Raw genomic sequence first — 18,230 nt, 5'->3', positions numbered from 1 at the left:
GAGTTAACTGGTGAGCTCGTTTTATGCTTGTGATTTGTACCATGGCAACGTTACTTCTGAGTATTTATTAACCCTTGAAAAGCGTCGACGACTTTTTTGTACTATTTTGCTCATATCTTTTAACTCAATTGATCAATTCTCAAAATTTCAAAAGTTTTGTGTAATGGATTAGTTGCTCCTCCAAATTCATCCGCAAAGATTTGGATACTAATGGCTTATTCGGATACACAAGGTAAATGTAGTGTATACTTTCTATTCCACCAGTCATTCTTGGTAAAATTACAATACATTTCGTTTTGTATTGAAAGTATATGAATGTAGTATGTATCAAGTCTTGCGAGCTCATGTGGACCACTTATCCATCTCTGTCATCATTTGGCTTTTTGACACGCTCAGACTCAGACTTCCGACCTCCTATAGTCTTAGTATGCGATCCCGGAGAAACACCCCTTTAAATGTTGATTTGTACACTGCGTCAAATAAAGTCATATTTACTCGACAAAAGATAGCCATCAAAAGCCTTCAAGTCACAGGTGACCATTTAATTAAGTTTCAGAACTCCGATTTTGGTTAACAAAGACTAATTTTTATCATTGGAAAACAGTCATTATACAAAACATCAAGTAACACTGTTTCAGCAAATTGAAACTTGATAAGCTGGAACTTTGGGGCCTTCCTTAGCCGAGCGGTTAGAGTCCGCGGCAAAAGCCATGCTGAAGGTGCCTGGGCTCGATTCCCGGTCGGTCCAGGATCTTTTCGTAAAGGAAATTTGCTTGACCTTCCCTGGGCATAGAGTATCATCATCGTACCTGCCACACGATATACGAATGCGCAAATGGCAACTATGGCAAAGAAAGCTCTCAGTTAATAACTGGGGAAGTGCTCATAAGAACACTGAGCTGAGTAGCAGACTCTGTCCCAGTGGGGACGATAATTCCAAGAAGAAGAAGAAGAAGCTGGAACATTCTTAACAATAACAAAGTTCCACTATTTGATTTCGGAAGATCAATGCTTTATTTTTGAAATTTATACTGGGAGAGTCCTTGTGGGAATCCCTAAGCCAATGAAAATCTTGAAAGGTTATAATTAGAATCCTAAAGGAAGCTGATGAGAATCATGAATGGACTCCGATAAGAATCTTAGAAGTCTTCTAATGTAATCCTTGGAAGGTTTATGTCAAGTTCCCTGAATGGGTTCTGATAAAATCCCTGGAAGGTTTCTGATGAAAACTAGTTTCTGGTGACAATACTGGAAGGTTTCTGGTAGGAGTCAGATAAGAATCCTGGAAGAGTTGTGATGAAAATCCTGATTTCAGATGAAATCTTTTCAATGTTACTGATGAGCATCATAGAAAGTTTGAATAAGAATAGTAGAAAGATGTAATGTAAATCCTGAAAAGACAACGATGAAAATCCAGGAAGGGGTCTGTGGAAAATCTCGAAATAATTCTGATGAAAATACAACAATTCTGATGAGAATACTGGAACAATTCGGCTGCAAATATTTAAAGGATTCCGATGAGAATCCTGGATGAATTCTGATAAGTATCTTGGAAGGATTATATTGAACATTCTAGAGGACTCTGTTGAGAATCCTAGAAGCATTCTGTGGAAAATCCTGTGGCCAATCTTGGAAGGATTCTATAAAAAATCTTAAAAGAAGTGTGATTATAATCCTGGAAGGATTTCTCTGAAGATAAATTTGATACGGTGAGATGAGAATCCTGGAAAAATTCTGATACGAATACAGGAACGGTTCTGTTCAGAATTCGGCATCGATACTAATGCAATCCTGGATGGATTCTGATGAGAATCGTGAGAGGATGCTATTGGAAACTCTGATCGAATTTAGATGAGAATCGTGGGAAGATTTCTGATGCCAATCCTGAATCATGAGGGGTTCTGATGAATATCTAAAGGGGATTCTGATTAGAATTCTGAAAAGCCTGAAAATATACTGATAAGAATCCTTGATTTTTTCCATCAAATTTAAAGAGTTTTTTAAAATATTCGAATGAAAAACTTGAGACGAGTCCGATGTTAATTCTGAAAAGATTCTGATGAGATTCCAAAGAGGATTTCGATACGAATTCCAAGAGAATACTCAAGTCTCAAATCTTCAGAGGATTCTTGAGAGGATGCTGATGAGTGTCCTGAGAATATTCTGCAGAGCATTTTGATGCAAATCCTGCGAGGAAGCATCTGTGAATCCTGCAATGAATCTTATGTGATTCCTGCTGCGATGCTAAAGAGAATCTTGCACGATCAGATTAGAATCAATGGAATCATGGATCCTGAAAAGGGATGGTACACAAATTATGTCACGCTAAATTTCAACTTTTTTTACAACTCCCCCCCCCATTTGAACGTTTTTTGTATGAGTCCTCCGATTTTGTTGTAAGGTTTGTCACGCTTGGCTTGACCCCTTCCCCCCCTCGGAGCGTGACGTAATTTGTGCATGACCAACAAGAAAATTTCCGAAAAGCTTCGAATGAAAATTTTTCCAATGGCCGCTTGTAAAAGCATCTAACAGAAGCTTTCAAAAGGCTTCCAACAGAAGCTTGTAGAAACTTTCAACAGAAATTTTAATAGTAGCTTGGAAAAACTATCGTCAGAAGCTGTAAAAAGCTTCCGATAGAATCTGTGAAAAGCTGCTCCAAATTTTCTGGCAAAACCTTGGAGTTGCTTGTTACAAAGTCTTGTGGATGCTTTCAATAGCAGCTTGGAGAAGCATTGAAAAGGCTTCCGAAAGCTATTCATATTCCTAACTCCTATCCCTATTCCTATTCCTGTTTGTAATCTCTATTCCTTACCTGTTCCAACTCTTATTCCTATTATTATCCTTATCGCTATTCCTATTCATATTCCTATTCCTATCCCTATTCCTATTCATATTCCTATTCCTATCACTATTCCTATTCTTGTTCCTATTCCTATCCCTATTCCTATTTCTATTCTTATTCCTATTCCTATTTATATGATAATGTTATACTCCTAAAAAGTCTACAAATGTCTGTAGTACATTAGTTGGGCGCCAAACCTATTCAGAACTAACACACAAGTGCTTGACGCATTTAGTGACTAATGAATGAACCTTTTCATTCAACACTCTGACATTCTACCAACACGTTTTAATTTTCCTACGATCTAACAGACTATCATTGTTTTTTCTGTGCTTCCTTCGTTCCAGGTTATCCGGGTTAGACCCCTTCTCTCCGAACCGGACCCGCAATTTGCATACCCTCACGATCGACCGATCGAACGGATTCCGTTCTCTCATCGATCCAGTTCCGACAGAAGCCTTAGAAACTCACCTGAGTTTAGTCTACCACACAGGTGCGTGTGAGTGATCGCACGCGCGCGTTAAGCCATTGCGGTTTTTGAGGTTATTGCACATGGGCGCGTCAAACGCGTTAACCATTCGCGATTCAATTTGATCTCGATTTTTTGCTTCTGCTGAATCAAAGTAACCTGTGGGTAATAGATATTGCCGAGCTACTGCTGACGTTAGTGTTCGACGATTGAAACTTGATTGTCATCGGTTGCTGCGACGAAGAGAAACGGCGACGGTTGGTGCTGTAATCGGTCAAAGTAGGCTGATGACCTCCGATCTGAGTGGATTATTTTTTTCAGTGTTTGAGAGCACGCGGGTTTTGCGTTGAAGAGCGCGCGGTGCATTGCGTACGCTCACGCAAAAATCTAGTGCGGAAGAAAACGTGATTGAGTGTTCGATGCAGAGGCAAGGTCAATGAAATAGTGCGAGGTGTGTCGTGTGTATCCATTTGCTGAGTTCGGAATTCCCAATTACGACCGAAGGAAGAAAAAAGTGGTTTGCGTTTAATCGAATCCAGCTGTTTTGTGTTTGGCGGTGTGATGATGCAAATGGGATAATTTATTCAGTTGCCCATTCTGTTGGAATCGCTAGAGCGGGAGAGAGTGAGAAAGAAATGGGAAGAAGAGCCGTTCACTGATCGGGTGTTGGATTAATTGGTATGTGAAGAATGTGAAACGGCACAAGGTGTTTCGTGTGTAAGGTGGGTTTACGACGACGATCAATGAATTTGTTATTTCCGACGCATTTGAAATTGTAATTTCAAGGAAACGATACCTCTACCCTCTTTGCTGGTTACTGTTTACCTGAAGGTAAGTTGGTTTATAATAGAATTTGGTGTTAAATTACCCGTGTGAAATTGTTACGACAAATTAAATGTAGTATGTTGTTAACAAAATGTAAATAAAAGCTTAATTTATTTTTACCAAATCAGGATGATTGTATTGTCTAACACAGAACACCTGCTTTACCACTGAAATCAATAAGACACACTGAAAAAAGATTCCAATTCAATCTAATTAGGGTTTCCATCTAATATCGGAGTCTTGCTTCTTCTATTAATGTATCATTTACTAATCGCGGTTAATACTCTAGAAGATTGGCCTTTTGTAAGCAACAACATCTGATCGTATTGACTGAAAAAAAATCTCAATCCGACCGGATCTTCTAGTATGATGCATTGACTAGCTCACTCAGCAAGACTTGTTTTAGCACCGATTTTTTTTTTTTTTGCAGTCTCCCAACTCCTTATGAGTTCAATCGTTCCTAGCGCAAGAAAAAAACTGCGTTGATCTCACACAGAACGTGATCTACAAGTTGTGTACCTACACACCGTTCCGTTTGCCTCCGGCACAACAATCAATTAACGACCTGTGCTGTACCATTCAACAATGGTTGGGCTCCATACGAAAAAGCGGCCAAAACTACCAAACATTATTTTACTATTTTTTATATTTTTTAAATATTTATTCAAAACATTTCTTATTTATCATGTTCTTATGGCCCTTGATTGGAATTGTACTTAAATAAAAATTTGATCTGGTTTCTATGACATCAAATTGCTTGAGTAAAAAAAAATAATGAAAAATATGTTATTTAAATAAAGTGCAAAATTTATATACAGTCAACTCTCCATAACTCGATATTGAAGGCACCATCGAGTTAGGGAGGTGTCGAGAACACAAAACTAGTGAAAATACCAACCAAGGAAACATCGAGGAAGCCATAAAAGAAAAAAATAACACGCAATAACCTTTTGTGTTTTTCGACAGTTTTGTATAGTTTATTGACGGTTTATGGTCAAAAGGTCGAAAGGCAAAACGTTGAAAGTTAAAAAATCGGAAGAACAAAAGGACAAAAATGCTTTGCTTGACGAAACATTTTTCGTACTTTGAAAAAAGATTTTTGACTTTTTTTTCCGAAATCGTTCAACCTATTGTTCTTTCAATCTTTTGATATAGATTTTTTACAAGTTCTCGAAAAACTCTACTACTTTTAGGATATGAGTCGATTTTGATCATTGGTCAGTTGGATCTGGAAATATCCAAAAATTAAAAAAAATATCATATTGTAATTTTCAGATTGATATGAAGCCGTCGGTAGAAAACTAGTTCTGGCCAAACTTCATTATTCTCGACCATTGTGCACTCTGAACATGCTGATGTCTGATGAGGTGAACGAGCAACTGAGTGAGTGACTGTTGAGTTTTGAGGCACGGTGAAGGTTGACGCACGTTAGCCAAGTCCTCCGCAAAACCGACAATTCAAAGATTACGCTAGCATCGCAGTCGTCGAATTGCCACCGCGCGCGCGCTAAGTACCTACCACCAGATGACCAACCAACAACAATATCACTTAATTAATCATAATTGCTCAATTTTGTGAGTGATAATTGCCATTGCGAGAGAGTCCGGTTCGTTGTGAATCCAGATCATACACACGGGCGAGTACCTAAATTGGATTGAGATTTATGGGGGTCTAGAGTTTGTGAATGAAGTACGACTGGTGTTGAGTACGTGATCGGATTTTATGGATGAAGAGATCCTTGGATGCAATGAACATTAAAAGAGCAAAAATAAACGTAAGATTCCTGAAAAGAATTGAATACAATCAGTCCTGAATGAAATTCTAACGAAATACACACTAAGTAAGATGAAGTTAAACTTATTCCGTAACGCAGGTAGATCGTTTTTACACACTGTTAGGTCAAAGCTGGGAGGGAGAAACCAATACAAAATTTCTGTACGTCATAGTGAGCCGAGATTCCGCTGTCACGAACTGTCACTATGAGCCCAGATCTCAAACATTGGACTAACATGAAAAAAGCGCGTAACTGATTAAAACACATTTTCATATTTCTTCAAAAGTGATAAAAATCGAATGAAAATCAATTCATGCACATAACGCAAGTAATGTCACGTGAGCACCATTTAATCTGATTGAACATAAAGCATTGAAAAACGCATCGTTCTACTTTTTCCAATGAAAATGAATATTTAGTGCATAGAAAACTGTGGCCCTTTTTTCATGTTTGTCAGGAAAGATCGAAGGTGCACAACAAAAGGAAACTACCGATTTTCTCGAAGCCTGCCTTGATTGTTGTTGGCAAGCTGGAGTTATCTTGCAGTTCAAAATAACGTTGTTTTATATTTCGTGTGTAGTATCGGTGCCTCCCTCCCAGGGTCAAAGTACCCTTTAAAGCAGGGTTTCTCAACCGGTGGTCCGCGGACCCCTGGGGGGCCGTGACAACTCTCTAGGGGGTCCGCGAAGCCATTGAGAACAAGAATTTGTTTTTTTCTTGATAATGAATGAATGTGAGGAATCTCCTAGTCAGTTTGTTACAAGAGAGCTTTTTTCAACCTTTACAAACTTTTGCTATGTATATGAAATATCTTTATCTCTATATTTTTGAAATTATTTTTAGAGACATCCATAGGAAAGTTTGGAATATTTGCGGTTGAATTCTTGTCTGATTTCATAAGGCAGCGTCCATTAATTACGTAACGCTAAAATTGGAAATTTTCGACCCCTTCCCCTCCTCCGTAACGCTTTTTGTATGAAAAATTTCAATTTTTTGTATGAGTCGTAACGCTTGAGCCTACTCCCCCTCTCCCCCTAGAGCGTTACGTAACTTGTGGATGCCGCCTAAGTAGTATAAGTATTGATGACCGTACAATTTGTAGTTGCTACTCCATAATTGACCAGAATAATCGAAGTTGCACAAGGAACTAAGAGATGTAGCTTTCAATCTTCAATGTATTCTTTCGAGAACTCCAAACATTAAAAAGTCAATAACGGCGCCGGCCACGTATTTACTTACGGTCATCGGAGAAGGGAAATAATGGACCGGGATCACATCTGCATCTCCATGGTTGTCATGGGAAGGAGTTTTGCTAGTGGGGGGAGCTAAATCTCAAACACTCAAGAGCACAAACGTCTGGTTGTCAGTAGTTTAAGCTGAAAATCTTAACGATTGGTAACCACCAGCGAGTGACCATTCGATCAAGCACTCAGCCCGATCCGCTCTCCAGACCGGTGCTCCTGAAAACTTAAGGTTCGGCTTCTATGCATCTTTACCTTCTGCGTGGGCTTTGGCAAAACACTGCCCAGCAGAGCGCGTGCAGAATTAACCGTTTCATTTCCGAAATAGACACTTTTTTTCACAAACTGCCATTTGCAGTTGAAATCTTGCCAGCTTTCTTACAAAATCTTCAAAAAAAAAAAATGCTTTGTGACCCTGTCAGTTATCAACAGGATTAGAGAAATTTGAAATTCCCATCAGTGTTCCCATCAAAACCACTCGCGGAATCTTCTGCAATCTATCTCTATTGTAATCTTCTGCGAATTTCTGCAAAAATTCTTGACGGATATATAAAATGTTGCTGGTTTTGGAGTTTATAATTATTATTCTGCTTATTTTTTCAAATTACAATCTCCTTGCTCAGTTTTTATAGCTGAGCTAACTGCCTTGTATTTTACTTGTTCTTTGATTAAAAAATGTGCTCCAAATATTTTTATTATATGTTCAGACAGCTTAAGTAGTTTGAAAGCACTCAATTCAATTAATTTTAATTCTAAAACTCATCACATTATGTTGTTGCTGAAAAAAGAACTATATTATTTGCATTCTCAGGGATACATCATTAAATTTATTTGGGTTCCTGCTCATTCTAACATTTATGGTAATGAGCAAGCTGATTCTTTAGCAAAATTAGGGGTTCGTTGTGGCAGTATGTTCAACAGACAAATTTCTTCGTCTGAATATTTTACAGATTTAAAACAATATTCTTTAAATAATTGGCAGCTTTCATGGGACTTTAGTGATAAAGGACGATGGTGTCATTCAATTTTACATAATGTTAGTCGATTTAGTTGGTTCAAAAATTTAGCTGTCGGAAGAAATTTTATTTGTACATTATCGAGGCTTATATCCAATCATTATATTTGTAATAGTTATTTGTATCGTATCAACATCAATGATTCTAATTTGTGTGATTGTGGTGTTGCTTATGAGGGTATTGATCATATTGTTTTTCATTGTACGCGTTTTGCTATACCTAGAATTACTTTCTTTAGAAATTTGAAAATATATCATCGTTTGCTCCCTCAATCTGTTCGTCATATTCTGGGAAGTAAATTCTTACCCTCGTTGAAAATACTTTATAGATTTTTAAATGATGCTTTGTATTTCGTATGATTCTGCTTCGTTTTTTTTCCTCTTTTCAGGTTTGATGGAAACATTTTCAATAAACTCATTTAAGGATGGCATCAAGTTGATTTCGAGTCATGGCCCTTTTTCAAGATTTTTGGCTCTGCAATGGATAAATGCCGCCTGAGCCTTTAGATTTATATGTTATTATTATTATCATTTTGTAATATAATTTTGAAAAGACAAAGAGGTTTTGTGCCTTTTTGAGAAGAATTTCATAAGGAAATCACTCAAAGGGGCTTTTCCCTCTTTCAAAATTTTTAGTTAAATAAATAAATAAATAAATAAATAAATAAAGTTTTCTAAGAGTTCCTGGAGAAACTCAAAATATTGTTTCCCAAGACCGATAGCTGGTCTAAAGCATCTAATAGTGGTGCTTGGTAGATTCCTTACAATACAAATTGTTTGGCAAATTTTTCGTGGATTTCGCATTCTTCGGGATACATCCAAATCTTGTGAAAATTTGTATGTAAAAATCTCCAGGAAATCGTTGATTAATCCTTATGAATATTTTTGTCCAATTGCTAGTGCGATTTTTTGTTGGAGTGTTTCCAATCACAGAGATGTATTTTTTTCCCAGCACTTTGAACTCACTTCAGCGGAAGGTTTTCTGAAAGTTACTAGACTTATGTTTTGCAACACAATTTTCTGTGCATTTTAAGGAAGGCTTTTAGGTAATTGTTCCGAGCTAAACCCCCATGTTAGTGCTTTTTTCTACGTCCATATCTGCATCACTTTTTGTATGATTTAAACACGATCCTTTCAAAAAAATTAATTTCGGATTATTGGAAAGATATTTGGAGAACTCTTAATTTAAAGCCCAAACAAAAACTTCTATAGAGAATTATAGCACATTTATGCATGTTAGGGTTGACTAAAAACGTTATTTTTAGTGTGCCTACCTAGTGGCAAGTATTTCTTTAAAAAAAATTGCAAAAAACATTGGTTTGAAGAAGATCCATTTCTGGGGTCCGCGGGATGTTTGTAAAACTTCTAAGGGGGTCGCATCTATAAAAAGGTTGAGAACCACTGCTTTAAAGGGTAAAAAAGTACCCACTTTGAGAGAAACTAGTTTAACTCATAAAAAGAGTAAAGGGCCTTTACTCTTTAAAGAGTAAACGGCTTGTACGTCAAATTAACGAGTAAATTTTACCCATTATCCAAAACATATTTTGTAAGAAACAGAGTAAAATTTACTCTCTTTTGTAGATGGAAATCTCATCTTATTTTTATATTCATATTCATAGAATAATCAACAATAAAATCTTATATCTTATCTTATAAATATAAACAAATTTATTCAATGCATCATAAAATATACTTTTATTCCGATCAATATCTCCATGCATCCTCTTCATCCATCAGTTTGTTTTTGGACCTGGAAAATGAGGCTGGAGATTCTTGTAGAGCAGAATATTCATAAGAGATGTACTCTGCAGCCAAAGCATCCTGTAAAATCGGATTGTTTAATAGATGCGACATGGCAATAAAAGCAATTCATGTACCTACCTTTTGGACTTTTCCGCATTCTGCAAACTTATTTAGTTATTATGGGAAACTTTGAAGCACATCTCAAACACTGCCGACCGATTGTTGTCAAGAAAATTTTCACCCATTAAAGAGTAAATGAACGGAATATGTTAATGGGCATAAATACCCTTTACTGGAAATTTTGAAATACCCATTATTTTGACAGCTGCATATATCAGCAAAAAATGGGAATTTTTTATACTTTAAAGGGTAATGCCGAGTTTACAGTGCATGCTACCAAAGAAAGCATATTTCAATGGCTACTGTGATCAGGACTGGGATTGGCAACAGTAGCAGGCTCGAATTTCGAGAAACTCACGTGGCGCTCCTCATTACAGTAGTCGTGGGTGCATGAATTTTTTTAATCAGTAGTCTACAGTAATTTTGTGTTACCCTTAGCAACGGATGTTTTGTTACTTTCAAGATATTTTCTCTACAATATCGTTAGGCGTGAGTTTCACTGGCTTCGCTGACTGTGATTTGCTATGCTAGGCTACTGTAGCGCGAATCTCATGACTTTTTTTTATCCCAAATTCTGACTATGATGAACTCGAGTTCTGGAGAATCGGTAGGAGAAATCTAGGCTTAAGCGCGAAAATAATCCTCTAGTGAAAAATCCACTTGAGTTCCTTCTGTATCGTTATGCAGCCCACAGACGCTCAGACGGTTTGACCAACATTGACTCCGCCCCCCAGGTTGATGCTCATGTTGGTGCCATGTTTGACCGTGTGTGTTGCTGCTTGACGAACCAATTTGACAGTTTGTGAAACCGATTTGACGGTTGACGAATCGGTCGGCCAAAATCAAACGAGTTTGATTTTGCTCAAACCACCGGTGGGCGGAGCCAAATGTTTGACGAACCGATCTTACCGTCTGTAGGGATGTTGCACGAACATCGACCCCGCATAGAAAAACACAGTTTGCCATACAATGCAAACAATAATTTTCTTATAGCTGTAAAGGTTAATGTTTCACAAACAGTAGCTTTCATGTTGAACAATATTAAATTTAAAGCAATAGATTATTAAAAATGGTTTGAGTAATCCATATCAAATAGTAACATCATTTCAAAATGGCTGGAAACGGTAAAATTATATAGGGGTTGAGACTCGTAAGAAACAGTGGAGCTATAAGGCCACCATTTGCCGAATGATTTTCGCTTCTACCATATACACCCGATTCTGTTTTTGCACGGATTTTTTTTACACGGCCGTGCAAAAAAAGTTTCCATACAAAATTTTTTACCAAAACCTTATTTTTGCATGCAACGTCGAGAATTGATGTTACTTTTTTTGCACGGTTTTTGAAATTTTGAACTGAAAACTTTTTTTGCACGGTACGCATCCCCCGTGCAAAAACAGAATCGGGTGTATTACCAAATTAATACATTACAGCAAACGGTTGGTTTGTGCGAGCAGCCTTCATTATACACGCTCACAAAAAAACAATTAGTAGTGTTAAAGTCGGACAGTAATGAAATATTTAATTTATCCAAATAACTTTACGTGACTCTACCACGCAAGTGCCCAAAACATGAACAATTCTTTTTTTGCACATCCCAAGGAAATACATGTGTAATAAACAACAAAATTGTGTTGTTTAACTTTTCCAGTAAAGGTGAGTAGAAAAAAAAAACCTTTTTTTCGAAATTTAAAACTACACCTGCGTGGTGTTTTTTTTAGCGTGTTCCTATGCCTGTGTGCCAAAAACAAAAACCAAATATCCTTGCGGTGCCACAAAATTTTCATCTCCGGTTTCTGCCAGCGTTTATATGTATATAGACTCTGATTTCTGCTTGTTTTGTGCTACAAAATCTATATTATTATCCGGTATCGGATCCAGAACTGCAGCTGGTAAGTAACCGTTTCAAATCGGCCTACAACGGGACTAAATTTCTTCTCTCCCCCTCAAAGGATTTGCAATGCTGGCGCTGAGCAGAAGGCAGATGGGAATGGACAATACCTCCGTGGCAACCTCCTCCAAGCCGATACGCGACACGTTCCGGTCTCCGCAACCAGAGCGTATCATTAGATCTCCAGCAGCAGGATGGATCCTTACAGGAAGTTTTTTATATTGTGCCCGAACGGTATGAAGCTACCGCACAGAGAAACTACTGGTTCGGGGAACCAATTGGAATCGATTTTCATGGTCGTTTTGTGCTCTTCGTCACAGGGGGTTTTGTCGACCAAATCTTCCGAAATTCATCAGTAAGATAAGTATAGTATCGATACAAGTTTTTAGCCCAATAGCTAACAAAAAACCTCCTGTGACGAAAAGAACAAAGCTGCCGAAAATACTAGTCATACTAGCTCGGCACACAGACAATATGATGTGAAAATTTATTCCATATAGACAAAAAAGAGTGGAGTGCAATTTTAAATCAATCAATAATAAACAATCTAAATAAAAGTGTGTTCGCCATTTTTTTAACACGCAAGGAAACAAGTACTATGTGTAGTCTTAATTTTCTTCAAACTTAAATCAGTTACATTTTTATACATCCTCGAACATCATGAATATTTGTTGAATAAAATGTACAGATTTTTTTAAATTTGAAGTGTGTTTGTTTCTACACATTTACTTGTTTCATTGTATCCTCTACAATATTTTATCGCAATTCCTCTAATGGTATAAATGTATCATAACAGTTCAGTATTTAGTTTAAATACCACAAATCACCATAAACCAATAATTATACATACATTCCTACTTTCCATTAGAATGTTATGGTTAAATAGTTTGTAAACTGTTTGCCTTACAATTGATTTGGCAAAAATATACAATATATGCACAGTTTGACAAACAGTCTTCGAAAAAATTTGTTCGAGAAAATCGCCATTTTTATATGGTTACATAACTTAACCGCCAATTCCCCACATTGTTATTTGTCCATTTACTGTTTCCCAGATTGTAAAACAGTTTGCGGTATTGTTAGTTTATTGTTGCTTTGGGTGTTATACGGTACTGTTTAGATATTGTTGTGAGTGGTTGTGGATAGTTCGGGTAAATGTACTGATATGGTTCCAGTTTATGCGGGACGTCATCATATCAAATTGAAGCTTCGACGTCCCATGAATTACCGATGCAGATGGGTGGAAAGTCAAAATGCGTGAATTTACGCAGCGTCGGTGCCATAGTGATCTATCAAATGCGCGCTCTTGAGTTGTTTCTATATAGATAGTAAAATATCGTTTCCAACTATCTCTAACCGTTTTCTTTAGCAAATTCATCAAGGATTCTTTAATTATTCCTGAACCAATTTCTCCAGAAATATCTTCAGAGAATCCATCAGCAGTTTTACCTGTGATTCAAAAAAATACATCCATGGATTGTATTTGGATCTCTTTTGTCTAGTGATTTAACAAGAAATTTCTGTAAGAATTCCTTTATAAGTTTCTACCGAAAGTTTAACTGAAATTCCTCATGGGATTCTATCAGGAGTTCCTACAAAGATTCCATCAGTGATTCCTCTGAGAATGGTGAGTTCTTCTTCTTCTTGGCGTTATGTCTTCACTGGGACAGAGCCTGCTTCTCAACTTCTCAAGTTCTACTCTAGAGTTTCTTCAATTTTAAACTGGGAGCTTCCTTTGCCAATGTTGTCATTTGCGCATTCATATATCGTGTGGCAGGTACGATGATACTCTATGTCCAGGGAAGTCAAGGAAATTTTCCATTACGAAAAGATTCTGGACCGACCAGAAATTTAACCCAGAAACCTTCAGCATGGTTTTGCTTTGTAGCCGCGGACTCTGACCACTCGGCTAAGGAAGGCCTCTAGAATCAGGAGTTATTCTAGGGAATTAAACACAGTTTCATCCAGGCAATCCCTCAGGAGAACTTCTATAGATTCAATCATAAATTTCACGAAGGTTTCATTTAGCAGTTCCTTCAGGGTTTTTATCAGGACTAGCTCTAGGGATTATAGTTCCTCTAGGAATACCATCAAGAATTCTTCTGGGGGTATCATCAGATGTTCGGCTAGGGATTCCACCTGGAATTCCTCCATGGACTCTGTCCGTCGTTGCTCTAGTTCTAGGAGTTCTTCTCGGGATTTCAACAGGAATTCCTTCAATTATTCCATACAGAGTTCCTTCAAGAATATCTTTACAAATTCTTCCAAGGATTCCTTCAGGAGTTCCCCCACGGATTTCATCAGGGGCTCCTGTATCTATATTATCTGTATTTATGTATCTTCATCTGGATTCTATCGGGAGTACCTTTTGGGTTTTCATCAGAGTTCTTCTGGAGATTTCATCAGGAGTTCCTTCCAGGGATTCCATCAAGAGTTCCTTCTTTCACCCGGAATTTTTCAAGAGATTAAATCAAATGTTGGGGCCTAGATAGCCGTAGCGGTAAACGCGCAGCTATTCAGCATGACCATGCTGAGGGTCGTGGGTTCGAATCCCACTGGTCGAGGATCTTTTCGTAAAGGAAATTTTCTCGATTCCCAGGGCATAGAGTATCTTCGTACCTGCCACACGATATACACATGCAAAAATGGTCAATCGGCAAAGAAAGCTCTCAGTTAATAACTGTGGAAGTGCTCATAAGAACACTAATCTGAGAAGCAGGCTTTGTCCCAGTTGGGACGTAACGCCAGAAAGAAGAAGAAATCAAAAGTTTCTCGAGAAATTCCATCAATGTTTCTTCTAGAAATATTATGAGGAGTTCCTCTAGGGTTTCTATCAGGAGTTCTATCTGGAAACTTATCAGGATTTCTACCAGGGATTTTATCAGGAGTTCCTAAAGGGATTCCATCAGAGGTCCCTCCAATGATTAGGAGTTTTTTCAAGAATATCTATAGATAGGAGTTCTTCCAAGGATTCCATCAGGAGTTCCTATAGGGATACTATCAGGAATACCTTTAGGACTTCCATCAGAGTTCTTCTGGGGATTGCATCAGGAGTTCCTCCAGAATTCTTTTAGAGATTCCATCTCCAAACATTCAATCACACACTTAGATTAAATTACTGGGGTCGGTAAAATTTTACTGGGTTTTGGAACTACCGAAAAAGTCAGTAAAATGAAAACTGTCGCCACGCGTAATTGAAAAGCAAATTTCACCATGTTTTATTTTTTATCGATATATGATATAAAAAGAAAGCTCTCTACAAAATTTCAGTAAAAAATCTCTGTTTTTCGATTTCTGACATTTTTTTTTTTAGTTTACTGACTTTTTCGGTAGTTCCAAAACCCAGTTATTTTTACCGAACAGATTGAGTGTGCAGGATTTCCTCCAGAGATTATATCAGGAATTCCTTGAGGAATTCCACCAGGACTCCTTCTAGGGATATCATAAAGAATTCTTCTAGATTCTTACAGGAGTTTCATCAGAAATTTCTTCAGGGATTCTATTAGGAGTTCCTTCAGCGATTGCAACTGGAACTTCTCCAGGGATTCCATCAGGAATATATCTAGCAATTTCATTAGAAGTTTCTCCAGCAATTCCATCAGCAGTTCCTTCAGAGATTCCATCTGAAATTCTTCAAGAGATTCTATCAGGAATTCCTCTATAGATTCTATCAGGAGTTCCTTCAGGAAACTTATCAGGAATTCCTCCAGAAATTTCATGTGGAGTTCATCTAGAGATTTCATCGGGACTCCTTATTCTATCAATATCTTTATATTCCTCCCAGTAACGATTCCCTAACCTCAAATCTACCTGTCCCACGAATATAAATTCTAGAATTTCAGCAACGCAGAGAGTTGTTTGAAAGGACGATTTCAATAATTTACTCTTTGATTACTTTTTGATTTATATTCTAAATTTGTCGAAATAGTCATTTTTAGAATCATAGATCAGGTAGAAAATAAGGTTACGATTCGCCACTGATTCCTCCAAGGATTCCATCAAGAGTTCCTCTAGGGATTCCAATAGGGATTCTGTTAGGAGTACCTTTAGGGCTACCATTAGAGTTCTTCTGAGGATTTCATCACGAGTTCATCCAGGAATTCCATCAAGAGTTCCTTCAGAGATTCCAGCTAGCATTTCTTCCGAGATTCTATTAGAAGTTCCTCCAGAGTTTATATCAGGAGGTCACCTACGACTAACATCAGGATCTTCTAGGGATATCATAAGGAATTTCTCTAGGCATTCTATCAGGACTTCCAGCAGGAATTATATCAGGAATTCCTCCATGGATTTCATCAGGAGTTTCTAAAGTGATTCCATAGGGAATTCTTCAAGGGATTTCATCAGGAGTTCCTCCTATGATTTCATCTGGAGTTCCTGCAAGAATTCTTCTTCTTCTTGGCATTAACGACCTCATTCTAACATAGCCGGCTTCTCAGCTTAGTGTTCTTATGAGCACTTCCACAGTTATTAACTAAGAGCTTTCTTTGCCACAGTTGCCATTTTCGCATTCGTATATCGTGTGGCAGGTACGATTATACTCTATGCCCAGAGAAGTCAAGGAAATTTCCTTTATGAAAAGATCCTGGACCGACTGGGAATCAAACCCAGACACTCGGATGGGATGCCTCCAAAAATTCTTCAAGGAATAAATATCTCCAAGAATACTCAAAGGTTATCAGGAATTCCTCCTAAGATTTTTCCGGAAATGTCTCAGGATTTTATCACCGGAATAACTCTACAGATTCCATCGGAAATTTCTCAAGGAATTTCTCGCAAAATATCTTCAGAGATTCTTGGGGGTTTTCAGAAATTAATTCAGCAATTTTACCAAAAATTTCTTATAAAGATTTCACTAGTAATTAGGGAATCCATCAGTATATCCTCAAGTGACTCTGTGAGGAGTTCCTCCTTGGATTCAGAAGGAAGGAATTCCTTCAGCGATTCCTCTGAGAATTCGTTCATTGAATCCAACAGTAATTGCTTCGAAAATTTCGCTAGGATTTCCCCTAGGCCACCAGAGGTTCATCCATGGATTGGATCTGAAATTCGCCCGCATGATTTCCATCAGGAAAATCATCAGGGAATGAGCTGAAATTCTGATAGGGGTTCCACTAAAAATTCTTTTAAAAGCTTCACCAATATTTTTTCGTTGATTTCACCGGAAATTCAAGAAAATATTCTGAAAGTTCTTCCAAAACATTCTGGAAAATATCCTTCGGTTCCTTCAGAGATTTCACCAGTATTTTATCTAACTATTTCTTCCGGAATGGTGTTTTTTAAGAAATTTTGCCATGAGTTCTTCCAGGGTTAAGAATATCAATAAAGTTTCGCTAGAAATTCTTTATCAGAAAAATCTAATACAGCTTCGCCAGAAGTTCTACCAGAAAATACTTCAATGATTTGACTAGGATTTTCCTTTTTCGAATTTTTCAGGATTATCAGAAATTCCTCCAGGGTATCAATAAAAAAACCACAAGTTCAAATGACTTTTTTTTTCTGGAAAATCGCGAGAGAATCGACCAGCAATTCCACGAAGGATTGAACTTTAAGTTGAATTCCTTGAAGGATTTTTTGGAAAATTTGTGGAAAAAATCATGGAATAATTTATACTGAAATCATTGGAGGAATCACCAAAGAAAACACTGGAGAAATTTTTTGGGGAAATTCCTTAATATATCTCCGTAAGAACTTTTAAAGAAATCCCTGAAGGAGTTTCTACAGGATTCTCTAAGGCAATTCCTGGTGGATTCCTTGGAAAAAATCCTCCAAGATAAACTGGAAGGAATTGATGGATAAATTCCTTTAGAAATCCTCGGAGATATATCCGGTAGATTCTTGAAGTAATTCCTTCAAAAATTCGAGGTCGAATGCCTCGTAGGTTCCCTTAAGGGATACCAAGAAAAATCTTTTAAGGAAACACTGGAAGAATTCATAAAATAATTTATTGAAGATTCCCTAGAAGAATCCCTTGAAAGCAACCTGGGGGAACCTCTCGAAAAATTGCAAGCGGAATTCCTGGTGAAATCCCGTGTGTGAAATTTGTTTTGAATTCTTTTGCAGTATTTCTTGCTGAATTCCCAAAAGCTTCCTGGTGGAATCTCAAGATGAATTCCTTAATGAATTGTTGGAGAAATTTTGGGTTGAATCACTGTAAGAGTTCCTGAAGTGAATCTCTACATGTATTTCTGTAGGAGTTTTTGAAGAATTTCTAGCAAAAATCGCGTAGAAATCTCTGGAAGAATGTTTGGGTTAATCACTGAAGGATTTTTTGGGGGTATTCCTAGGGAAAGGTTTTTGAAGCATAGGA

The 18,230-nt window shown here is 37.4% G+C and overlaps 1 protein-coding gene across 1 annotated transcript in view; it reads left to right on the top strand.

Moving 5' to 3' along the window:
- LOC5577433 (inositol-trisphosphate 3-kinase A) overlaps positions 1-18,230 on the top strand; it is a 583,345-nt gene that overhangs the window by 33,542 nt on the left and 531,573 nt on the right. The window contains exon 2 of the mRNA XM_021850560.1: positions 3,190-4,142. The gene's annotated coding sequence lies outside the window, so the exon portion shown is untranslated. The remainder of the gene's footprint in view (positions 1-3,189; positions 4,143-18,230) is intronic.

Source organism: Aedes aegypti, chromosome 3 (genome assembly GCF_002204515.2).
Source record: "Aedes aegypti strain LVP_AGWG chromosome 3, AaegL5.0 Primary Assembly, whole genome shotgun sequence".
Lineage (NCBI taxonomy): Eukaryota > Metazoa > Arthropoda > Insecta > Diptera > Culicidae > Aedes > Aedes aegypti.
The sequence above is the reverse complement of the archived record's forward strand: the minus strand, read 5'-3'. Positions and strand labels throughout refer to the sequence as shown.